This window comes from Sorex araneus, chromosome 9, assembly GCF_027595985.1.
Source record: "Sorex araneus isolate mSorAra2 chromosome 9, mSorAra2.pri, whole genome shotgun sequence".
NCBI classification, from domain to species: domain Eukaryota; kingdom Metazoa; phylum Chordata; class Mammalia; order Eulipotyphla; family Soricidae; genus Sorex; species Sorex araneus.
The window spans coordinates 14,361,871-14,368,127 of NC_073310.1; the positions used below are offsets into that span (position 1 = coordinate 14,361,871).

Here is a 6,257-nt window from a genome sequence, read left to right on the forward strand (position 1 = left end):
CCTTCCCTGACTACCTCCCATCCCTGGCCCGGGTTCCCCAAAGCACTTCCCCCCATTGCTGGGTCAGTGTCCCCCAAAGCACTCAGCACCCCGCACGGCACGGCCTCTGGTGTCAGCCTCCCCCCACGTCTTCTCAGGACTCGGCATGGCCCCAACACCAGGGCCAACCCAGACCTCTGTCAACAAAATGGGAGAACAGAGGACTAGAGAGGTGTAGGCCCCCGGTGCCCCCGGGGGCAGCTCGGAATCCACACGCAACCCCCTCTGTGCTCTGCGGCCGAGTCCCCAGCAGAAGCGTCTGAGGCCGAGGCACAAAACCACGACTGCTGAGGGCGTCAGCTCCCCCCAGCCCCACCACAAGCCTCGGTCTTCGCACCTCTACAATGGAAAAAGAAAAACAACCCCAAATCAAAACAGCTCTGTTGACCCAGGACAGGGCTGATCGAAAAAGCAACACACAGGAACATACACACAGGAACACACACACACACACACACACACAGAGCTGAGTGGCCAGCAGGCACTCCAGCAGTATCTGCAGTCAGTCACCCGTTTCACTATCACCGTCCGCTTCCCAGAACCAGGGCGGGAGAGCTTGGAGGCAACCCACAGCTGCTGAGAGCAGGCCCAGCAGGCATGTGCAAAGGGCCTGATAGCGAGTTTTCGGTTCTGCGGGTCCCAGAGCCGCGGCTACCACAGCTCAGGGCTTCCACGGGGGCGGGAAGCAGCCCGAGGGGAAAGGCAGACACCCGAGGTAACCGGGTGCCAATAAAGCTTTATTTACAAAGACAGGGACGGGGGCCGCGACGGAGCCGGGGGCCGTCTGCAGCCCCAGCCTGAGACTCTACCAGCATTCTCTCTCCTCCAGCAAGTCGCTTCTGAATGTGGGACACAGGACGTAGGGCGAGGGACATGGCAGTAGCCACAGACCCAGTGGGGAGTGTCCTGTCCCCGCAGCAAGAGGGCCGGCGGGTGGGCAGCCTTGGGAATTCAGTGGGCCTGGGTTCAAATCCCAGTGCTGTCACGCCAGGTCAGTGGGCCGGGAAGCGGCTGCACTGTCTGTGACGAGGGTCCTGAGGGTCCACTGCCGAGACCTCCTTGGCGCCTTGTGAGGACAGAGTAGGGGTGGGATGATGGCCGGGGAGGCTCGAGGCTGGGGGGTCTCACCCAGGTGAGTATGCAAGGGGACCCTGGGCGGACACGTTACAGGCCCCCTGAGTTCACAGAGGCAGGAAAGGAATGGGGTGGGGGGCGGAGGGCTCAGCCAGGCTCCGGGGTGCCCAGAAAGCACTGCCGTGGGTCACCGTTTCTTCTTTGAGGGGAGGGTGCTTGCTGGCGCTATGCTCAGGGACCACGGGGGGGGGCCCTCTGGGGTGCCAGCGACCAAAGCTGGGTCAGCCGCGAGCCAGGCAAGTGCCCTCCCCGACGGTCCCCTCGCTCTGGCCCGAGGCGTGACGTGTCCTTAAAGCCACCCAACTGTTTTGTGGGGACACCGAGTCCTGGGCCCCTAGCCCTGCAGATCAGCTGTGGGCTGGATGCCCTGGGAAGGGGTGCCGGGGACCGAGGGTGCCGGCACGACCACGCGAGGGGCAGCCTGAAGCCACCCCAGAGCGGCCCACGCCTCCGAGAGAAGCGAGAAGCAGGAGGTCTCTCGAAGGAGGGAGTCTCGGTTTTACAACACTGAGGGGCTGAAGCCGATCCCTCCAGGGGCGGCGTCTCCCACAGAGCACCCCCCCTTCCGTGTCAAAAGTGGGGAAATTGGGGGCCAGAGAGAGAGCAGCGCAGGGAAGGCACTTGCTCAGCAGGTGGCCGGCCCGCTTTCACATCCCCGGCATCCCGCATGGTCCCCTGAGCACCACCGGAGGAATGCCCAGGTGCGGAGCCAGGAGTGAGCCCCGAGCACTGCCGGGTGGAGCCCCCCAGAGCAAACCAAACAAACGAAAAAAAAAAAACCTCAAAAACCCTAAGAACATTGAGGCGGAGGAAACGGAGCCTGAGCTGACCCCTCTGGCCAGTCTCCCAGAGTGGTTTCGAGGGGTGGTGACAGAGGGAACCTCCAGGGCCGGGGAAGGGGCAGGGAAGAGGGCGCCCCGAGCAGGAACGGTCATCCCGACTTCACACCCGGCCTGCCCCAGCCCAGGGAGAACACCGAGACGTGTCCACTCAGCTCCCTGCTTGCTTCTCAGAACATACATGGTCAGAATCGAGGCGCGGGGACAGAGGACAGTGAGTCAGGCGCTTGCCTCGAAGGCGGGGGACCCGGGGCTCGACCTTGGGCGGTGCCCAGCGGGAGCAAGCCCTGAGTCCTCGCCCTGGGCACCGCTGGGGGTGGCCCCTGACCCAGCACAAAAACCCAGACAGGGAATCACCTCGTCCCCTTGGCCTCCGGCTCGGGCCCCTCCCTGCTGACTCCCTTCATTCTCCGAGACCGTCTCTGCGGGCTCAGCCCTCTCACTGTGTCTTGAGTGTCTTGATCTGGAGTGGTCAGGGCCCAGAGCCCCGGAGGGGCAGTCCTTGGCCAGGCTCCTCCGGCCCAGTGTCCATGTCTTCTTTTTTTTTTTTCTTTTTGGGTCACACCCGGCGATGCTCAGGGGTTACTCCTGGCTCTGCACTCAGAAATCACCCCTGGCGGTGCTCAGGGGACCATATGGGATGCTGGGAATCGAACCCGGGTCGGCCGCGTGCAAGGCAAACGCCCTACCCGCTGTGCTATCGCTCCAGCCCCTGTCCATGTCTTCTTAGCACGCCTTAGCTCACAGTCTGACAGGGGCCAGGCAGGGGCAAGTCGAAACACAGGGACGAAAGTTCGAGGGGCCGGATCGGATACAGCCAGCCACGCCACGCAGTAGCCAGTCTCCACCCCTCCCTCCCCCATTCCCATCCCCGACTGCTCAGAGCAGCTTCCCGGTGAGGGACGAGGCTTGTGGGCAGGAACCCAGCACACAGGGACCAATACTGGGTTAAATTCTCCAACCCACAGACCCCAGGCCACGTGCAGGAAGTGCCGTTGACCTTCAGGAAACTTCGCCCACCCGCCCAGGGCAGCCTCACAGCAAGAAGGTCAGGGTGGGGTTCCGGGCAGGAGTGGGGGGGATCAGAGTGGCCCAGGGCGGGGATGCGTGCCGGGATGACTGCCTGACTGCGGGTCCAGAGTGCTGGGAACGGGTGTTTCTAATGCAGGGGGGAGGGAGGGCGGCAACAACTTTTTTCTTTTTGGGTCATACCCAGCGGTGACGATGCTCAGGGGTTCCTCCTGGCTCTGCACTCAGGAATGACTCCTGGCAGTGCTCGGGGGACCATCTGGGATGCTGGGAATCGAACCCAAGTCGGCCGCGTACGCCCTACCCGCTGTGCAACCAGCAACTCTTGAGATACAGAAAGCTCATGGGGCTACCAGGGGGGTATTGTCCTAGGATGGGCCCTGGGCAGGACCAGACTCCCTTTGGGGGACCCACGGGATAGGCCGCCCCCTTGGGTTACAGTCTAGGAGTCTCCCTGGCGTCTGCAGATCCACAGCTGTCAAGGGGCCCCCTCTGGGCCTGGGGAGAAGATTCGGACCACTGGAACGGGCCCCGTGACCAGCCCACAGAGGCCTAATGGGTACTCCCTAGTCCTGGGTGGGGGCTACGAGCTCTGGCTGCGGCCTGCACGGCGTCTAGTGGGCAGGTCACTCGGCCAGGGCCTCCTCAGAGTCACAGGGCAACAGAGGCAGAGAGGCCCGGGAGGGGGGGGGTCTGTCTCCCCTAGGCTGGTCCCCCCCAAGGGGCCTGATCATCCGCCTAACTCCTCGGTCGGCCCCGGAGGCAACTGCATCTCACAGGAGTCAAGATAATTTCTAAGCAGCGCACCCAAGGCAGTGATTTGGAGCTGATGACGGAGAGTGGCGAGGAGACGGTTTCGGAGCTCTGGACTCCCGCCTTCCTCGGCTGCCAGTGGGGCAGTCTCTGGCAGGCCCTCCACAGAGGCTAAACAGGGAATTACCACAAGAGCTAGAAATTCCACTTGGAGGGACACATCCCCCCCCCACCCCGAGAAAATGAAAACAAAGTACAAACACTGGCCCACACGGCCTCGTGGCAGCGTTACTCAGAACAGACACAACATGAGGGGTGGGGGACAAGTACCCACCAGCAAACACACGCAGTAAGATGTGGTAGAGCCTCACCACGGGGTATTGTTCGTCCATACAAAGAAAGGAACGAGATACTTAAAAAAAAAAAAAAAAAGAAGGCAACCAAGGACTGCCCGATGCTGTCCCTCCACTCCCCAAACAGCCTCTGAGCAAACGGGCCAGTCACAAAAGACGAAACGATGCGGGATTTCTTCCATATGAGATGCCCAATCCTGGCAAGCCCAGGGGACGAAAGCAGGCAGGTGGCTGCCGGGATGGGGGGGCTGGGAAGGAGGAATTGAGGGGTGCGTGCTGGTGCTAATGGGTATACCCACCCACCCACCCACGCGCGTGCGCGCTCACACACACACGCAAAACGCAAAACACACCCTCCAGGGAGCGATGATGAAAATGCTCCAGAATGAAGATAGTGGCGATAGTTTGAGCAATTCTGTGAAGAGGCTAAAAACACCTCCCCACTGAGCACTTCAAAGGGGCCAGCTGCACGGCCCCGAGAACGACAGCGCAGTCAAGCTGCTGCGTGAGGAAGGAGGTGATCCCGACCCGGTCCACGAAGTAAATAATGGGACCACGGGGATGGCTGGTGCAGGATGCAAGGAGCAGAAGCATCCACTGGCGGGGGGAGTGACCGGCTCCAGTCACATCTCTCCTAAGCCAAGGGGAGTTACATGAATCTGGGCGGCTCCACAAGCCCGGACTGGACACAGTGCTCACCAGCTTCTGCGGCTCCAGAGCTGATTCACCTGACCAGGCTGAGTGGACCGGCGATGGGACAAGGCGTCCGCAGTGGAACCTGGCACCCAGACCTGCACGGAGAGTACCTGGCAGGGCCAAGTCCACTATGGCCACAGCTCGAGGAAGCAGCCAACCATGCCTGGAGGGCGTCAGACAGGGCTTCCAGAAGGGGGTGCTCTGCGAGAGGGGTTTTGAAGGATGAGTAGGAGCCCTTCTCTAACCTAAGGTCAGGGTGCCTGAGGGCGAGTTTCAGTTCTGCCCTAGCCTGGCGGTGGTGAGATGTCAGGTCGTGCAGGTGGGAATGGCACTGAGCCTCAGTTTCCCGGCCTGTACACGCGGAACGGGAGCTACGGTGCCTTCCATGCATGGGTCCTGCAGGGCTGGGCCCGGCCTTTGAGAGGGAAAGCGCCAGACCTTGACCTCTGTCCCACATAATAAGGGCTTTGCTTAGCCATCCGCGCCCAGCCTCGGCGGCAACCAGACCCCCTTCGCTGCCACTCCCAGTCCCGGCTTCCCAGCGCACCTCCCCTAGGGGGAGGCAGGTGGCAGGGAAGTGGGAGACCGGTCCACATCGCCCCCCGCCGCCCCGAGCGCGCCCCCAGCCCCCCAGGGCTCCCCTGCCCCCTGTCCCCGCCAGCCCGCGCTGTCCGCCGCCGCCGCCTCCACCCGGGACGCGCCTGGCAACTCCACGGCGGCTCCAAGTTAACTTGCACGCGCCCCCGCGCCCCGCGCGTCCCGCACCCGCGGGGGTCCGGGTGTAGGGGGGGTCCACGGAGCGCCGGCGAAGGCTCGGGGGGCCCCGCACGGCAGTGACACGCCGGTGCCCGTCCCCCCGCCACTCACCGCCCCGCCGTAGCCACACGCCCGGGGTCGCCGGGGGGCGCGGGGCGGCGCGCGCGGGGCGCGAGCGCGGGGGAGCTGCCCGCGGCCTCCCGCCCGGGGCCAGCGTCGGGGCACCGGCCAGCCAGCCCCGCCGGGCCCGGGGGCAGCCGCGCGGGAGCTCCGGAGCCCGCGGCCCCCCGCGGGAGCCCCCCGCGCCCGCCCGCCCCGCACCACCTACCGTCGGGAGGCGCGGCGAGGCGGCCCCGCGCGCCCGGACTCCGCTCTCCAGCCGCCCGGCCCGGGCAGGGGGAGGTGCCCGCGCGGGGGCGGGGCCGCGGCGCCGTGACGTCGAGGGGCGGGGCCCGGAGCGGCCACGCCCCGCCCGCCCGCGTGGTGGGGGAAAGGGCGGGTCCGGCGGCGTGCTGGCCCCGCCCCGGAAGCGCGGCTTCCTGGCCTGCTGGCCCCGCCCCGGAAGCCCCGGCCCCTGCCGGCGCGCTGGCTTACTCCCCAGCGCGGGAGGCTCACCCCTTTTCCTCTGTGCCGGGAAGGCGTGCTTCACGCACCTTTT

General features: G+C 64.9%; 1 protein-coding gene across 1 annotated transcript in view; it reads right to left on the reverse strand.

The window, feature by feature from the left end:
• Positions 1 to 6,041, reverse strand: part of TPST2 (tyrosylprotein sulfotransferase 2) — a 40,623-nt gene extending 34,582 nt beyond the window's left edge. Inside the window, exon 1 of the mRNA XM_055147466.1 lies at positions 5,928 to 6,041. The gene's annotated coding sequence lies outside the window, so the exon portion shown is untranslated. The remainder of the gene's footprint in view (positions 1 to 5,927) is intronic.
• Positions 6,042 to 6,257: the final 216 nt, after the last annotated feature.